Genomic DNA, 17,500 nt, shown 5'->3' on the forward strand with positions numbered 1-17,500 from the left:
AAAAATGCTTGTTTCATAAAGATTGGAAAATTTTTATATATCATTTGTATAGACTTTTTTTATTCTTTTAGCCATACCCCAAAACTAGAAAAACAAGAATGAGTTAACATATTGCTATTAGGAAGAAAGGTTTACATTTAACATCCAGAATCTAGTTGAGGACCATGTTTCTTCATATATACAAAGACCAAATTGTTGGTGATGTTGAGGTGATTTTAAGTTATAATGGTCAGATCTGGATTCCCAAAAATTCTCGTCATCACAGTATTGTTCAGAAGATTTCTTTCATGTAAAGTTTTAAAAGATGACTCTTTCAGACACTGTGTTTAAATATGGCTTCAACTGTTTTCAGGAGGTCTAAGTGGTTCCGTTCATGACATGAATGTAGAAAATGGTTGTATTTCCTAATTTTTCAAAAACAGGAACAGACTATTGACCCCGACGTGATTTGAACACGCAACCTTCTGATCTGGAGTCAGACGCGCTACCGTTGCTCCACGAGGTCAGTTGAAAGTTAAGTGTTTGACAAGATAAAATCTGAATACTATTTGATTCTTTACCATTAGATGTTCCAGAAAGTAACTACTTTTACGCACCATCATAAAACGACATAAACAAGGATGATTGAGCATCTTAATCTTAATATTCAGGGATTTCCAGTTTAAGATCGGAATCTAGAAATTATCATCTTTGTGATTCCATGAGTCAGGCACACGAATGTTACATCAAAAGAGAAAGTTAGAAACATATCTCAGTTTATTTTTGCCAGGAACATTTCATTTAGAAAAATGTTGTTTCATAAAGATTGGAAAATTTTTATATATCATTTGTATAGACTTTTTTATTCTTTTAGCCATACCCCAAAACTACAAAAACAAGAATGAGTTAACATATTGCTATTAGGAAGAAAGGTTTACATTTAACATCCAGAATCTAGTTGAGGACCATGTTTCTTCATATATACAAAGACCAAATTGTTGGTGATGTCGAGGTGATTTTAAGTTATAATGGTCAGATCTGGATTCCCAAAAATTCTCGTCATCACAGTATTGTTCAGAAGATTTTTTTCTTGTAAAATTTTAAAAGATGACTCTTTCAGACACTGTGTGGAAATATGGCTTCAACTTTTTTCAGGAGGTTTAAGTGGTTCCGTTGATGACAAGAATGTAGAAAATGGTTTTGTTTCCTAATTTTTCAAAAACAGGAACAGACTATTGACCCCGACGTGATTTGAACACGCAACCTTCTGATCTGGAGTCAGACGCGCTACCGTTGCGCCACGAGGTCAGCTGAAAGATAAGTGTTTGACAAGATAAAATCTGAATATTATTTGATTCTTTACCATTAGATGTTCCAGAAAGTAACTACTTTTACGCACCATCATAAAACGACATAAACAAGGATGATTGAGCATCTTAATCTTAATATTCAGGGATTTCCAGTTTAAGATTGGAATCTAGAAATTATCATCTTTGTGATTCCATGAGTCAGGCACACGAATGTTACATCAAAAGATAAAGTTAGAAACATATCTCAGTTTATTTTTGCCAGGAACATTTCATTTAGAAAAATGCTTGTTTCATAAAGATTGGAAAATTTTTATATATCATTTGTATAGACTTTTTTATTCTTTTAGCCATACCCCAAAACTAGAAAAACAAGAATGAGTTAACATATTGCTATTAGGAAGAAAGGTTTACATTTAACATCCAGAATCTAGTTGAGGACCATGTTTCTTCATATATACAAAGACCAAATTGTTGGTGATGTTGAGGTGATTTTAAGTTATAATGGTCAGATCTGGATTCCCAAAAATTCTCATCATCACAGTATTGTTCAGAAGATTTCTTTCTTGTAAAGTTTTAAAAAATGACTCTTTCAGACACTGTGTTTAAATATGGCTTCAACTGTTTTCAGGAGGTCTAAGTGGTTCCGTTCATGACATGAATGTAGAAAATGGTTGTATTTCCTAATTTTTCAAAACAGGAACAGACTATTGACCCCGACGTGATTTGAACACGCAACCTTCTGATCTGGAGTCAGACGCGCTACCGTTGCGCCACAAGGTCAGCTGAAAGATAAGTGTTTGACAAGATAAAATCTGAATATTATTTGATTCTTTACCATTAGATGTTCCAGAAAGTAACTACTTTTACGCACCATCATAAAACGACATAAACAAGGATGATTGAGCATCTTAATCTTAATATTTAGGGATTTCCAGTTTAAGATCGGAATCTAGAAATTATCATCTTTGTGATTCCATGAGTCAGGCACACGAATGTTACATCAAAAGATAAAGTTAGAAACATATCTCAGTTTATTTTTGCCAGGAACATTTCATTTAGAAAAATGCTTGTTTCATAAAGATTGGAAAATTTTTATATATCATTTGTATAGACTTTTTTATTCTTTTAGCCATACCCCAAAACTAGAAAAACAAGAATGAGTTAACATATTGCTATTAGGAAGAAAGGTTTACATTTAACATCCAGAATCTAGTTGAGGACCATGTTTCTTCATATATACAAAGACCAAATTGTTGGTGATGTTGAGGTGATTTTAAGTTATAATGGTCAGATCTGGATTCCCAAAAATTCTCATCATCACAGTATTGTTCAGAAGATTTCTTTCTTGTAAAGTTTTAAAAAATGACTCTTTCAGACACTGTGTTTAAATATGGCTTCAACTGTTTTCAGGAGGTCTAAGTGGTTCCGTTCATGACATGAATGTAGAAAATGGTTGTATTTCCTAATTTTTCAAAACAGGAACAGACTATTGACCCCGACGTGATTTGAACACGCAACCTTCTGATCTGGATTCAGACGCGCTACCGTTGCACCACAAGGTCAGCTGAAAGATAAGTGTTTGACAAGATAAAATCTGAATATTATTTGATTCTTTACCATTAGATGTTCCAGAAAGTAACTACTTTTACGCACCATCATAAAACGACATAAACAAGGATGATTGAGCATCTTAATCTTAATATTTAGGGATTTCCAGTTTAAGATCGGAATCTAGAAATTATCATCTTTGTGATTCCATGAGTCAGGCACACGAATGTTACATCAAAAGATAAAGTTAGAAACATATCTCAGTTTATTTTTGCCAGGAACATTTCATTTAGAAAAATGCTTGTTTCATAAAGATTGGAAAATTTTTATATATCATTTGTATAGACTTTTTTTATTCTTTTAGCCATACCCCAAAACTAGAAAAACAAGAATGAGTTAACATATTGCTATTAGGAAGAAAGGTTTACATTTAACATCCAGAATCTAGTTGAGGACCATGTTTCTTCATATATACAAAGACCAAATTGTTGGTGATGTTGAGGTGATTTTAAGTTATAATGGTCAGATCTGGATTCCCAAAAATTCTCGTCATCACAGTATTGTTCAGAAGATTTCTTTCATGTAAAGTTTTAAAAGATGACTCTTTCAGACACTGTGTTTAAATATGGCTTCAACTGTTTTCAGGAGGTCTAAGTGGTTCCGTTCATGACATGAATGTAGAAAATGGTTGTATTTCCTAATTTTTCAAAAACAGGAACAGACTATTGACCCCGACGTGATTTGAACACGCAACCTTCTGATCTGGAGTCAGACGCGCTACCGTTGCTCCACGAGGTCAGTTGAAAGTTAAATGTTTGACAAGATAAAATCTGAATACTATTTGATTCTTTACCATTAGATGTTCCAGAAAGTAACTACTTTTACGCACCATCATAAAACGACATAAACAAGGATGATTGAGCATCTTAATCTTAATATTCAGGGATTTCCAGTTTAAGATCGGAATCTAGAAATTATCATCTTTGTGATTCCATGAGTCAGGCACACGAATGTTACATCAAAAGAGAAAGTTAGAAACATATCTCAGTTTATTTTTGCCAGGAACATTTCATTTAGAAAAATGTTGTTTCATAAAGATTGGAAAATTTTTATATATCATTTGTATAGACTTTTTTATTCTTTTAGCCATACCCCAAAACTACAAAAACAAGAATGAGTTAACATATTGCTATTAGGAAGAAAGGTTTACATTTAACATCCAGAATCTAGTTGAGGACCATGTTTCTTCATATATACAAAGACCAAATTGTTGGTGATGTCGAGGTGATTTTAAGTTATAATGGTCAGATCTGGATTCCCAAAAATTCTCGTCATCACAGTATTGTTCAGAAGATTTTTTTCTTGTAAAATTTTAAAAGATGACTCTTTCAGACACTGTGTGGAAATATGGCTTCAACTTTTTTCAGGAGGTTTAAGTGGTTCCGTTGATGACAAGAATGTAGAAAATGGTTTTGTTTCCTAATTTTTCAAAAACAGGAACAGACTATTGACCCCGACGTGATTTGAACACGCAACCTTCTGATCTGGAGTCAGACGCGCTACCGTTGCGCCACGAGGTCAGCTGAAAGATAAGTGTTTGACAAGATAAAATCTGAATATTATTTGATTCTTTACCATTAGATGTTCCAGAAAGTAACTACTTTTACGCACCATCATAAAACGACATAAACAAGGATGATTGAGCATCTTAATCTTAATATTCAGGGATTTCCAGTTTAAGATTGGAATCTAGAAATTATCATCTTTGTGATTCCATGAGTCAGGCACACGAATGTTACATCAAAAGATAAAGTTAGAAACATATCTCAGTTTATTTTTGCCAGGAACATTTCATTTAGAAAAATGCTTGTTTCATAAAGATTGGAAAATTTTTATATATCATTTGTATAGACTTTTTTATTCTTTTAGCCATACCCCAAAACTAGAAAAACAAGAATGAGTTAACATATTGCTATTAGGAAGAAAGGTTTACATTTAACATCCAGAATCTAGTTGAGGACCATGTTTCTTCATATATACAAAGACCAAATTGTTGGTGATGTTGAGGTGATTTTAAGTTATAATGGTCAGATCTGGATTCCCAAAAATTCTCATCATCACAGTATTGTTCAGAAGATTTCTTTCTTGTAAAGTTTTAAAAAATGACTCTTTCAGACACTGTGTTTAAATATGGCTTCAACTGTTTTCAGGAGGTCTAAGTGGTTCCGTTCATGACATGAATGTAGAAAATGGTTGTATTTCCTAATTTTTCAAAACAGGAACAGACTATTGACCCCGACGTGATTTGAACACGCAACCTTCTGATCTGGAGTCAGACGCGCTACCGTTGCGCCACAAGGTCAGCTGAAAGATAAGTGTTTGACAAGATAAAATCTGAATATTATTTGATTCTTTACCATTAGATGTTCCAGAAAGTAACTACTTTTACGCACCATCATAAAACGACATAAACAAGGATGATTGAGCATCTTAATCTTAATATTTAGGGATTTCCAGTTTAAGATCGGAATCTAGAAATTATCATCTTTGTGATTCCATGAGTCAGGCACACGAATGTTACATCAAAAGATAAAGTTAGAAACATATCTCAGTTTATTTTTGCCAGGAACATTTCATTTAGAAAAATGCTTGTTTCATAAAGATTGGAAAATTTTTATATATCATTTGTATAGACTTTTTTATTCTTTTAGCCATACCCCAAAACTAGAAAAACAAGAATGAGTTAACATATTGCTATTAGGAAGAAAGGTTTACATTTAACATCCAGAATCTAGTTGAGGACCATGTTTCTTCATATATACAAAGACCAAATTGTTGGTGATGTTGAGGTGATTTTAAGTTATAATGGTCAGATCTGGATTCCCAAAAATTCTCATCATCACAGTATTGTTCAGAAGATTTCTTTCTTGTAAAGTTTTAAAAAATGACTCTTTCAGACACTGTGTTTAAATATGGCTTCAACTGTTTTCAGGAGGTCTAAGTGGTTCCGTTCATGACATGAATGTAGAAAATGGTTGTATTTCCTAATTTTTCAAAACAGGAACAGACTATTGACCCCGACGTGATTTGAACACGCAACCTTCTGATCTGGAGTCAGACGCGCTACCGTTGCACCACAAGGTCAGCTGAAAGATAAGTGTTTGACAAGATAAAATCTGAATATTATTTGATTCTTTACCATTAGATGTTCCAGAAAGTAACTACTTTTACGCACCATCATAAAACGACATAAACAAGGATGATTGAGCATCTTAATCTTAATATTTAGGGATTTCCAGTTTAAGATCGGAATCTAGAAATTATCATCTTTGTGATTCCATGAGTCAGGCACACGAATGTTACATCAAAAGATAAAGTTAGAAACATATCTCAGTTTATTTTTGCCAGGAACATTTCATTTAGAAAAATGCTTGTTTCATAAAGATTGGAAAATTTTTATATATCATTTGTATAGACTTTTTTATTCTTTTAGCCATACCCCAAAACTACAAAAACAAGAATGAGTTAACATATTGCTATTAGGAAGAAAGGTTTACATTTAACATCCAGAATCTAGTTGAGGACCATGTTTCTTCATATATACAAAGACCAAATTGTTGGTGATGTTGAGGTGATTTTAAGTTATAATGGTCAGATCTGGATTCCCAAAAATTCTCGTCATCACAGTATTGTTCAGAAGATTTCTTTCTTGTAAAGTTTTAAAAAATGACTCTTTCAGACACTGTGTTTAAATATGGCTTCAACTGTTTTCAGGAGGTCTAAGTGGTTCCGTTCATGACATGAATGTAGAAAATGGTTGTATTTCCTAATTTTTCAAAAACAGGAACAGACTATTGACCCCGACGTGATTTGAACACGCAACCTTCTGATCTGGAGTCAGATGCGCTACCGCTGCTCCACGAGGTCAGCTGAAAGATAAGTGTTTGACAAGATAAAATCTGAATACTATTTGATTCTTTACCATTAGATGTTCCAGAAAGTAACTACTTTTACGCACCATCATAAAACGACATAAACAAGGATGATTGAGCATCTTAATCTTAATATTTAGGGATTTCCAGTTTAAGATCGGAATCTAGAAATTATCATCTTTGTGATTCCATGAGTCAGGCACACGAATGTTACATCAAAAGATAAAGTTAGAAACATATCTCAGTTTATTTTTGACAGGAACATTTCATTTAGAAAAATGCTTGTTTCATAAAGATTGGAAAATTTTTATATATCATTTGTATAGACTTTTTTATTCTTTTAGCCATACCCCAAAACTAGAAAAACAAGAATGAGTTAACATATTGCTATTAGGAAGAAAGGTTTACATTTAACATCCAGAATCTAGTTGAGGACCATGTTTCTTCATATATACAAAGACCAAATTGTTGGTGATGTTGAGGTGATTTTAAGTTATAATGGTCAGATCTGGATTCCCAAAAATTCTCGTCATCACAGTATTGTTCAGAAGATTTCTTTCATGTAAAGTTTTAAAAGATGACTCTTTCAGACACTGTGTTTAAATATGGCTTCAACTGTTTTCAGGAGGTCTAAGTGGTTCCGTTCATGACATGAATGTAGAAAATGGTTGTATTTCCTAATTTTTCAAAAACAGGAACAGACTATTGACCCCGACGTGATTTGAACACGCAACCTTCTGATCTGGAGTCAGACGCGCTACCGTTGCTCCACGAGGTCAGTTGAAAGTTAAGTGTTTGACAAGATAAAATCTGAATACTATTTGATTCTTTACCATTAGATGTTCCAGAAAGTAACTACTTTTACGCACCATCATAAAACGACATAAACAAGGATGATTGAGCATCTTAATCTTAATATTCAGGGATTTCCAGTTTAAGATCGGAATCTAGAAATTATCATCTTTGTGATTCCATGAGTCAGGCACACGAATGTTACATCAAAAGAGAAAGTTAGAAACATATCTCAGTTTATTTTTGCCAGGAACATTTCATTTAGAAAAATGTTGTTTCATAAAGATTGGAAAATTTTTATATATCATTTGTATAGACTTTTTTATTCTTTTAGCCATACCCCAAAACTACAAAAACAAGAATGAGTTAACATATTGCTATTAGGAAGAAAGGTTTACATTTAACATCCAGAATCTAGTTGAGGACCATGTTTCTTCATATATACAAAGACCAAATTGTTGGTGATGTCGAGGTGATTTTAAGTTATAATGGTCAGATCTGGATTCCCAAAAATTCTCGTCATCACAGTATTGTTCAGAAGATTTTTTTCTTGTAAAATTTTAAAAGATGACTCTTTCAGACACTGTGTGGAAATATGGCTTCAACTTTTTTCAGGAGGTTTAAGTGGTTCCGTTGATGACAAGAATGTAGAAAATGGTTTTGTTTCCTAATTTTTCAAAAACAGGAACAGACTATTGACCCCGACGTGATTTGAACACGCAACCTTCTGATCTGGAGTCAGACGCGCTACCGTTGCGCCACGAGGTCAGCTGAAAGATAAGTGTTTGACAAGATAAAATCTGAATATTATTTGATTCTTTACCATTAGATGTTCCAGAAAGTAACTACTTTTACGCACCATCATAAAACGACATAAACAAAGATGATTGAGCATCTTAATCTTAATATTCAGGGATTTCCAGTTTAAGATTGGAATCTAGAAATTATCATCTTTGTGATTCCATGAGTCAGGCACACGAATGTTACATCAAAAGATAAAGTTAGAAACATATCTCAGTTTATTTTTGCCAGGAACATTTCATTTAGAAAAATGCTTGTTTCATAAAGATTGGAAAATTTTTATATATCATTTGTATAGACTTTTTTATTCTTTTAGCCATACCCCAAAACTAGAAAAACAAGAATGAGTTAACATATTGCTATTAGGAAGAAAGGTTTACATTTAACATCCAGAATCTAGTTGAGGACCATGTTTCTTCATATATACAAAGACCAAATTGTTGGTGATGTTGAGGTGATTTTAAGTTATAATGGTCAGATCTGGATTCCCAAAAATTCTCATCATCACAGTATTGTTCAGAAGATTTCTTTCTTGTAAAGTTTTAAAAAATGACTCTTTCAGACACTGTGTTTAAATATGGCTTCAACTGTTTTCAGGAGGTCTAAGTGGTTCCGTTCATGACATGAATGTAGAAAATGGTTGTATTTCCTAATTTTTCAAAACAGGAACAGACTATTGACCCCGACGTGATTTGAACACGCAACCTTCTGATCTGGAGTCAGACGCGCTACCGTTGCGCCACAAGGTCAGCTGAAAGATAAGTGTTTGACAAGATAAAATCTGAATATTATTTGATTCTTTACCATTAGATGTTCCAGAAAGTAACTACTTTTACGCACCATCATAAAACGACATAAACAAGGATGATTGAGCATCTTAATCTTAATATTTAGGGATTTCCAGTTTAAGATCGGAATCTAGAAATTATCATCTTTGTGATTCCATGAGTCAGGCACACGAATGTTACATCAAAAGATAAAGTTAGAAACATATCTCAGTTTATTTTTGCCAGGAACATTTCATTTAGAAAAATGCTTGTTTCATAAAGATTGGAAAATTTTTATATATCATTTGTATAGACTTTTTTATTCTTTTAGCCATACCCCAAAACTACAAAAACAAGAATGAGTTAACATATTGCTATTAGGAAGAAAGGTTTACATTTAACATCCAGAATCTAGTTGAGGACCATGTTTCTTCATATATACAAAGACCAAATTGTTGGTGATGTCGAGGTGATTTTAAGTTATAATGGTCAGATCTGGATTCCCAAAAATTCTCTTCATCACAGTATTGTTCAGAAGATTTCTTTCTTGTAAAATTTTAAAAGATGACTCTTTCAGACACTGTGTGGAAATATGGCTTCAACTTTTTTCAGGAGGTTTAAGTGGTTCCGTTGATGACAAGAATGTAGAAAATGGTTTTGTTTCCTAATTTTTCAAAAACAGGAACAGACTATTGACCCCGACGTGATTTGAACACGCAACCTTCTGATCTGGAGTCAGACGCGCTACCGTTGCGCCACGAGGTCAGCTGAAAGATAAGTGTTTGACAAGATAAAATCTGAATATTATTTGATTCTTTACCATTAGATGTTCCAGAAAGTAACTACTTTTACGCACCATCATAAAACGACATAAACAAGGATGATTGAGCATCTTAATCTTAATATTCAGGGATTTCCAGTTTAAGATTGGAATCTAGAAATTATCATCTTTGTGATTCCATGAGTCAGGCACACGAATGTTACATCAAAAGATAAAGTTAGAAACATATCTCAGTTTATTTTTGCCAGGAACATTTCATTTAGAAAAATGCTTGTTTCATAAAGATTGGAAAATTTTTATATATCATTTGTATAGACTTTTTTATTCTTTTAGCCATACCCCAAAACTAGAAAAACAAGAATGAGTTAACATATTGCTATTAGGAAGAAAGGTTTACATTTAACATCCAGAATCTAGTTGAGGACCATGTTTCTTCATATATACAAAGACCAAATTGTTGGTGATGTTGAGGTGATTTTAAGTTATAATGGTCAGATCTGGATTCCCAAAAATTCTCATCATCACAGTATTGTTCAGAAGATTTCTTTCTTGTAAAGTTTTAAAAAATGACTCTTTCAGACACTGTGTTTAAATATGGCTTCAACTGTTTTCAGGAGGTCTAAGTGGTTCCGTTCATGACATGAATGTAGAAAATGGTTGTATTTCCTAATTTTTCAAAACAGGAACAGACTATTGACCCCGACGTGATTTGAACACGCAACCTTCTGATCTGGAGTCAGACGCGCTACCGTTGCGCCACAAGGTCAGCTGAAAGATAAGTGTTTGACAAGATAAAATCTGAATATTATTTGATTCTTTACCATTAGATGTTCCAGAAAGTAACTACTTTTACGCACCATCATAAAACGACATAAACAAGGATGATTGAGCATCTTAATCTTAATATTTAGGGATTTCCAGTTTAAGATCGGAATCTAGAAATTATCATCTTTGTGATTCCATGAGTCAGGCACACGAATGTTACATCAAAAGATAAAGTTAGAAACATATCTCAGTTTATTTTTGCCAGGAACATTTCATTTAGAAAAATGCTTGTTTCATAAAGATTGGAAAATTTTTATATATCATTTGTATAGACTTTTTTATTCTTTTAGCCATACCCCAAAACTAGAAAAACAAGAATGAGTTAACATATTGCTATTAGGAAGAAAGGTTTACATTTAACATCCAGAATCTAGTTGAGGACCATGTTTCTTCATATATACAAAGACCAAATTGTTGGTGATGTTGAGGTGATTTTAAGTTATAATGGTCAGATCTGGATTCCCAAAAATTCTCATCATCACAGTATTGTTCAGAAGATTTCTTTCTTGTAAAGTTTTAAAAAATGACTCTTTCAGACACTGTGTTTAAATATGGCTTCAACTGTTTTCAGGAGGTCTAAGTGGTTCCGTTCATGACATGAATGTAGAAAATGGTTGTATTTCCTAATTTTTCAAAACAGGAACAGACTATTGACCCCGACGTGATTTGAACACGCAACCTTCTGATCTGGAGTCAGACGCGCTACCGTTGCACCACAAGGTCAGCTGAAAGATAAGTGTTTGACAAGATAAAATCTGAATATTATTTGATTCTTTACCATTAGATGTTCCAGAAAGTAACTACTTTTACGCACCATCATAAAACGACATAAACAAGGATGATTGAGCATCTTAATCTTAATATTTAGGGATTTCCAGTTTAAGATCGGAATCTAGAAATTATCATCTTTGTGATTCCATGAGTCAGGCACACGAATGTTACATCAAAAGATAAAGTTAGAAACATATCTCAGTTTATTTTTGCCAGGAACATTTCATTTAGAAAAATGCTTGTTTCATAAAGATTGGAAAATTTTTATATATCATTTGTATAGACTTTTTTATTCTTTTAGCCATACCCCAAAACTACAAAAACAAGAATGAGTTAACATATTGCTATTAGGAAGAAAGGTTTACATTTAACATCCAGAATCTAGTTGAGGACCATGTTTCTTCATATATACAAAGACCAAATTGTTGGTGATGTTGAGGTGATTTTAAGTTATAATGGTCAGATCTGGATTCCCAAAAATTCTCGTCATCACAGTATTGTTCAGAAGATTTCTTTCTTGTAAAGTTTTAAAAAATGACTCTTTCAGACACTGTGTTTAAATATGGCTTCAACTGTTTTCAGGAGGTCTAAGTGGTTCCGTTCATGACATGAATGTAGAAAATGGTTGTATTTCCTAATTTTTCAAAAACAGGAACAGACTATTGACCCCGACGTGATTTGAACACGCAACCTTCTGATCTGGAGTCAGATGCGCTACCGCTGCTCCACGAGGTCAGCTGAAAGATAAGTGTTTGACAAGATAAAATCTGAATACTATTTGATTCTTTACCATTAGATGTTCCAGAAAGTAACTACTTTTACGCACCATCATAAAACGACATAAACAAGGATGATTGAGCATCTTAATCTTAATATTTAGGGATTTCCAGTTTAAGATCGGAATCTAGAAATTATCATCTTTGTGATTCCATGAGTCAGGCACACGAATGTTACATCAAAAGATAAAGTTAGAAACATATCTCAGTTTATTTTTGACAGGAACATTTCATTTAGAAAAATGCTTGTTTCATAAAGATTGGAAAATTTTTATATATCATTTGTATAGACTTTTTTATTCTTTTAGCCATACCCCAAAACTAGAAAAACAAGAATGAGTTAACATATTGCTATTAGGAAGAAAGGTTTACATTTAACATCCAGAATCTAGTTGAGGACCATGTTTCTTCATATATACAAAGACCAAATTGTTGGTGATGTTGAGGTGATTTTAAGTTATAATGGTCAGATCTGGATTCCCAAAAATTCTCGTCATCACAGTATTGTTCAGAAGATTTCTTTCATGTAAAGTTTTAAAAGATGACTCTTTCAGACACTGTGTTTAAATATGGCTTCAACTGTTTTCAGGAGGTCTAAGTGGTTCCGTTCATGACATGAATGTAGAAAATGGTTGTATTTCCTAATTTTTCAAAAACAGGAACAGACTATTGACCCCGACGTGATTTGAACACGCAACCTTCTGATCTGGAGTCAGACGCGCTACCGTTGCTCCACGAGGTCAGTTGAAAGTTAAGTGTTTGACAAGATAAAATCTGAATACTATTTGATTCTTTACCATTAGATGTTCCAGAAAGTAACTACTTTTACGCACCATCATAAAACGACATAAACAAGGATGATTGAGCATCTTAATCTTAATATTCAGGGATTTCCAGTTTAAGATCGGAATCTAGAAATTATCATCTTTGTGATTCCATGAGTCAGGCACACGAATGTTACATCAAAAGAGAAAGTTAGAAACATATCTCAGTTTATTTTTGCCAGGAACATTTCATTTAGAAAAATGTTGTTTCATAAAGATTGGAAAATTTTTATATATCATTTGTATAGACTTTTTTATTCTTTTAGCCATACCCCAAAACTACAAAAACAAGAATGAGTTAACATATTGCTATTAGGAAGAAAGGTTTACATTTAACATCCAGAATCTAGTTGAGGACCATGTTTCTTCATATATACAAAGACCAAATTGTTGGTGATGTCGAGGTGATTTTAAGTTATAATGGTCAGATCTGGATTCCCAAAAATTCTCGTCATCACAGTATTGTTCAGAAGATTTTTTTCTTGTAAAATTTTAAAAGATGACTCTTTCAGACACTGTGTGGAAATATGGCTTCAACTTTTTTCAGGAGGTTTAAGTGGTTCCGTTGATGACAAGAATGTAGAAAATGGTTTTGTTTCCTAATTTTTCAAAAACAGGAACAGACTATTGACCCCGACGTGATTTGAACACGCAACCTTCTGATCTGGAGTCAGACGCGCTACCGTTGCGCCACGAGGTCAGCTGAAAGATAAGTGTTTGACAAGATAAAATCTGAATATTATTTGATTCTTTACCATTAGATGTTCCAGAAAGTAACTACTTTTACGCACCATCATAAAACGACATAAACAAAGATGATTGAGCATCTTAATCTTAATATTCAGGGATTTCCAGTTTAAGATTGGAATCTAGAAATTATCATCTTTGTGATTCCATGAGTCAGGCACACGAATGTTACATCAAAAGATAAAGTTAGAAACATATCTCAGTTTATTTTTGCCAGGAACATTTCATTTAGAAAAATGCTTGTTTCATAAAGATTGGAAAATTTTTATATATCATTTGTATAGACTTTTTTATTCTTTTAGCCATACCCCAAAACTAGAAAAACAAGAATGAGTTAACATATTGCTATTAGGAAGAAAGGTTTACATTTAACATCCAGAATCTAGTTGAGGACCATGTTTCTTCATATATACAAAGACCAAATTGTTGGTGATGTTGAGGTGATTTTAAGTTATAATGGTCAGATCTGGATTCCCAAAAATTCTCATCATCACAGTATTGTTCAGAAGATTTCTTTCTTGTAAAGTTTTAAAAAATGACTCTTTCAGACACTGTGTTTAAATATGGCTTCAACTGTTTTCAGGAGGTCTAAGTGGTTCCGTTCATGACATGAATGTAGAAAATGGTTGTATTTCCTAATTTTTCAAAACAGGAACAGACTATTGACCCCGACGTGATTTGAACACGCAACCTTCTGATCTGGAGTCAGACGCGCTACCGTTGCGCCACAAGGTCAGCTGAAAGATAAGTGTTTGACAAGATAAAATCTGAATATTATTTGATTCTTTACCATTAGATGTTCCAGAAAGTAACTACTTTTACGCACCATCATAAAACGACATAAACAAGGATGATTGAGCATCTTAATCTTAATATTTAGGGATTTCCAGTTTAAGATCGGAATCTAGAAATTATCATCTTTGTGATTCCATGAGTCAGGCACACGAATGTTACATCAAAAGATAAAGTTAGAAACATATCTCAGTTTATTTTTGCCAGGAACATTTCATTTAGAAAAATGCTTGTTTCATAAAGATTGGAAAATTTTTATATATCATTTGTATAGACTTTTTTATTCTTTTAGCCATACCCCAAAACTACAAAAACAAGAATGAGTTAACATATTGCTATTAGGAAGAAAGGTTTACATTTAACATCCAGAATCTAGTTGAGGACCATGTTTCTTCATATATACAAAGACCAAATTGTTGGTGATGTCGAGGTGATTTTAAGTTATAATGGTCAGATCTGGATTCCCAAAAATTCTCTTCATCACAGTATTGTTCAGAAGATTTCTTTCTTGTAAAATTTTAAAAGATGACTCTTTCAGACACTGTGTGGAAATATGGCTTCAACTTTTTTCAGGAGGTTTAAGTGGTTCCGTTGATGACAAGAATGTAGAAAATGGTTGTGTTTCTTAATTTTTCAAAAACAGGAACAGACTATTGACCCCGACGTGATTTGAACACGCAACCTTCTGATCTGGAGTCAGACGCGCTACCGCTGCGCCACGAGGTCAGCTGAAAGATAAGTGTTTGACAAGATAAAATCTGAATATTATTTGATTCTTTACCATTAGATGTTCCAGAAAGTAACTACTTATAAGCACCATCATAAAACGACATAAACAAGGATGATTGAGCATCTTAATCTTAATATTCAGGGATTTCCAGTTTAAGATCGGAATCTAGAAATCATAATCTTTGTGATTCCATGAGTCAGGCACACGAATGTTACATCAAAAGATAAAGTTAGAAACATATCTCAGTTTATTTTTGCCAGGAACATTTCATTTAGAAAAATGCTTGTTTCATAAAGATTGGAAAATTTTTATATATCATTTGTATAGACTTTTTTATTCTTTTAGCCATACCCCAAAACTACAAAAACAAGAATGAGTTAACATATTGCTATTAGGAAGAAAGGTTTACATTTAACATCCAGAATCTAGTTGAGGACCATGTTTCTTCATATATACAAAGACCAAATTGTTGGTGATGTTGAGGTGATTTTAAGTTATAATGGTCAGATCTGGATTCCCAAAAATTCTCGTCATCACAGTATTGTTCAGAAGATTTCTTTCTTGTAAAGTTTTAAAAAATGACTCTTTCAGACACTGTGTTTAAATATGGCTTCAACTGTTTTCAGGAGGTCTAAGTGGTTCCGTTCATGACATGAATGTAGAAAATGGTTGTATTTCCTAATTTTTCAAAAACAGGAACAGACTATTGACCCCGACGTGATTTGAACACGCAACCTTCTGATCTGGAGTCAGACGCGCTACCGTTGCGCCACGAGGTCAGCTGAAAGATAAGTGTTTGACAAGATAAAATCTGAATATTATTTGATTCTTTACCATTAGATGTTCCAGAAAGTAACTACTTTTACGCACCATCATAAAACGACATAAACAAGGATGATTGAGCATCTTAATCTTAATATTTAGGGATTTCCAGTTTAAGATCGGAATCTAGAAATTATCATCTTTGTGATTCCATGAGTCAGGCACACGAATGTTACATCAAAAGATAAAGTTAGAAACATATCTCAGTTTATTTTTGCCAGGAACATTTCATTTAGAAAAATGCTTGTTTCATAAAGATTGGAAAATTTTTATATATCATTTGTATAGACTTTTTTATTCTTTTAGCCATACCCCAAAACTAGAAAAACAAGAATGAGTTAACATATTGCTATTAGGAAGAAAGGTTTACATTTAACATCCAGAATCTAGTTGAGGACCATGTTTCTTCATATATACAAAGACCAAATTGTTGGTGATGTTGAGGTGATTTTAAGTTATAATGGTCAGATCTGGATTCCCAAAAATTCTCGTCATCACAGTATTGTTCAGAAGATTTCTTTCTTGTAAAGTTTTAAAAGATGACTCTTTCAGACACTGTGTTTAAATATGGCTTCAACTGTTTTCAGGAGGTCTAAGTGGTTCCGTTCATGACATGAATGTAGAAAATGGTTGTATTTCCTAATTTTTCAAAAAAAGGAACAGACTATTGACCCCGACGTGATTTGAACACGCGACCTTCTGATCTGGAGTCAGACGCGCTACCGTTGCGCCACGAGGTCAGCTGAAAGATAAGTGTTTGACAAGATAAAATCTGAATATTATTTGATTCTTTACCATTAGATGTTCCAGAAAGTAACTACTTTTACGCACCATCATAAAACGACATAAACAAGGATGATTGAGCATCTTAATCTTAATATTTAGGGATTTCCAGTTTAAGATCGGAATCTAGAAATTATCATCTTTGTGATTCCATGAGTCAGGCACACGAATGTTACATCAAAAGATAAAGTTAGAAACATATCTCAGTTTATTTTTGCCAGGAACATTTCATTTAGAAAAATGCTTGTTTCATAAAGATTGGAAAATTTTTATATATCATTTGTATAGACTTTTTTATTCTTTTAGCCATACCCCAAAACTAGAAAAACAAGAATGAGTTAACATATTGCTATTAGGAAGAAAGGTTTACATTTAACATCCAGAATCTAGTTGAGGACCATGTTTCTTCATATATACAAAGACCAAATTGTTGGTGATGTTGAGGTGATTTTAAGTTATAATGGTCAGATCTGGATTCCCAAAAATTCTCGTCATCACAGTATTGTTCAGAAGATTTCTT

General features: G+C 33.1%; 22 non-coding genes across 22 annotated transcripts; all 22 read right to left on the reverse strand.

Annotated features, from left to right (window-relative positions):
* Nucleotides 1–433: 433 nt before the first annotated feature.
* Nucleotides 434–505, reverse strand: TRNAW-CCA (transfer RNA tryptophan (anticodon CCA)). Its single transcript has one exon. It is a non-coding gene; the product is annotated as a tRNA-Trp (tRNA).
* A 710-nt stretch (nt 506–1,215) lies between these two features.
* On the reverse strand, nt 1,216–1,287 carry TRNAW-CCA (transfer RNA tryptophan (anticodon CCA)). Its single transcript has one exon. It is a non-coding gene; the product is annotated as a tRNA-Trp (tRNA).
* A 710-nt stretch (nt 1,288–1,997) lies between these two features.
* Nucleotides 1,998–2,069, reverse strand: TRNAW-CCA (transfer RNA tryptophan (anticodon CCA)). Its single transcript has one exon. It is a non-coding gene; the product is annotated as a tRNA-Trp (tRNA).
* Nucleotides 2,070–2,779: 710 nt separating this feature from the next.
* TRNAW-CCA (transfer RNA tryptophan (anticodon CCA)) lies at nt 2,780–2,851 on the reverse strand. The gene has a single exon. It is a non-coding gene; the product is annotated as a tRNA-Trp (tRNA).
* A 712-nt stretch (nt 2,852–3,563) lies between these two features.
* On the reverse strand, nt 3,564–3,635 carry TRNAW-CCA (transfer RNA tryptophan (anticodon CCA)). Its single transcript has one exon. It is a non-coding gene; the product is annotated as a tRNA-Trp (tRNA).
* Nucleotides 3,636–4,345: 710 nt separating this feature from the next.
* Nucleotides 4,346–4,417, reverse strand: TRNAW-CCA (transfer RNA tryptophan (anticodon CCA)). The gene has a single exon. It is a non-coding gene; the product is annotated as a tRNA-Trp (tRNA).
* A 710-nt stretch (nt 4,418–5,127) lies between these two features.
* TRNAW-CCA (transfer RNA tryptophan (anticodon CCA)) lies at nt 5,128–5,199 on the reverse strand. The gene has a single exon. It is a non-coding gene; the product is annotated as a tRNA-Trp (tRNA).
* A 710-nt stretch (nt 5,200–5,909) lies between these two features.
* Nucleotides 5,910–5,981, reverse strand: TRNAW-CCA (transfer RNA tryptophan (anticodon CCA)). The gene has a single exon. It is a non-coding gene; the product is annotated as a tRNA-Trp (tRNA).
* Nucleotides 5,982–6,692: 711 nt separating this feature from the next.
* Nucleotides 6,693–6,764, reverse strand: TRNAW-CCA (transfer RNA tryptophan (anticodon CCA)). Its single transcript has one exon. It is a non-coding gene; the product is annotated as a tRNA-Trp (tRNA).
* Nucleotides 6,765–7,475: 711 nt separating this feature from the next.
* Nucleotides 7,476–7,547, reverse strand: TRNAW-CCA (transfer RNA tryptophan (anticodon CCA)). Its single transcript has one exon. It is a non-coding gene; the product is annotated as a tRNA-Trp (tRNA).
* A 710-nt stretch (nt 7,548–8,257) lies between these two features.
* On the reverse strand, nt 8,258–8,329 carry TRNAW-CCA (transfer RNA tryptophan (anticodon CCA)). Its single transcript has one exon. It is a non-coding gene; the product is annotated as a tRNA-Trp (tRNA).
* A 710-nt stretch (nt 8,330–9,039) lies between these two features.
* TRNAW-CCA (transfer RNA tryptophan (anticodon CCA)) lies at nt 9,040–9,111 on the reverse strand. The gene has a single exon. It is a non-coding gene; the product is annotated as a tRNA-Trp (tRNA).
* Nucleotides 9,112–9,822: 711 nt separating this feature from the next.
* Nucleotides 9,823–9,894, reverse strand: TRNAW-CCA (transfer RNA tryptophan (anticodon CCA)). Its single transcript has one exon. It is a non-coding gene; the product is annotated as a tRNA-Trp (tRNA).
* A 710-nt stretch (nt 9,895–10,604) lies between these two features.
* TRNAW-CCA (transfer RNA tryptophan (anticodon CCA)) lies at nt 10,605–10,676 on the reverse strand. The gene has a single exon. It is a non-coding gene; the product is annotated as a tRNA-Trp (tRNA).
* A 710-nt stretch (nt 10,677–11,386) lies between these two features.
* On the reverse strand, nt 11,387–11,458 carry TRNAW-CCA (transfer RNA tryptophan (anticodon CCA)). Its single transcript has one exon. It is a non-coding gene; the product is annotated as a tRNA-Trp (tRNA).
* Nucleotides 11,459–12,169: 711 nt separating this feature from the next.
* TRNAW-CCA (transfer RNA tryptophan (anticodon CCA)) lies at nt 12,170–12,241 on the reverse strand. The gene has a single exon. It is a non-coding gene; the product is annotated as a tRNA-Trp (tRNA).
* A 711-nt stretch (nt 12,242–12,952) lies between these two features.
* Nucleotides 12,953–13,024, reverse strand: TRNAW-CCA (transfer RNA tryptophan (anticodon CCA)). The gene has a single exon. It is a non-coding gene; the product is annotated as a tRNA-Trp (tRNA).
* A 710-nt stretch (nt 13,025–13,734) lies between these two features.
* TRNAW-CCA (transfer RNA tryptophan (anticodon CCA)) lies at nt 13,735–13,806 on the reverse strand. Its single transcript has one exon. It is a non-coding gene; the product is annotated as a tRNA-Trp (tRNA).
* A 710-nt stretch (nt 13,807–14,516) lies between these two features.
* On the reverse strand, nt 14,517–14,588 carry TRNAW-CCA (transfer RNA tryptophan (anticodon CCA)). The gene has a single exon. It is a non-coding gene; the product is annotated as a tRNA-Trp (tRNA).
* A 711-nt stretch (nt 14,589–15,299) lies between these two features.
* Nucleotides 15,300–15,371, reverse strand: TRNAW-CCA (transfer RNA tryptophan (anticodon CCA)). The gene has a single exon. It is a non-coding gene; the product is annotated as a tRNA-Trp (tRNA).
* Nucleotides 15,372–16,082: 711 nt separating this feature from the next.
* TRNAW-CCA (transfer RNA tryptophan (anticodon CCA)) lies at nt 16,083–16,154 on the reverse strand. Its single transcript has one exon. It is a non-coding gene; the product is annotated as a tRNA-Trp (tRNA).
* Nucleotides 16,155–16,865: 711 nt separating this feature from the next.
* TRNAW-CCA (transfer RNA tryptophan (anticodon CCA)) lies at nt 16,866–16,937 on the reverse strand. The gene has a single exon. It is a non-coding gene; the product is annotated as a tRNA-Trp (tRNA).
* Between the last annotated feature and the right edge of the window lie 563 nt (nt 16,938–17,500).

The sequence above is a fragment of the Anomaloglossus baeobatrachus genome, chromosome 4, assembly GCF_048569485.1.
Source record: "Anomaloglossus baeobatrachus isolate aAnoBae1 chromosome 4, aAnoBae1.hap1, whole genome shotgun sequence".
In the NCBI taxonomy this organism is placed as follows: domain Eukaryota; kingdom Metazoa; phylum Chordata; class Amphibia; order Anura; family Aromobatidae; genus Anomaloglossus; species Anomaloglossus baeobatrachus.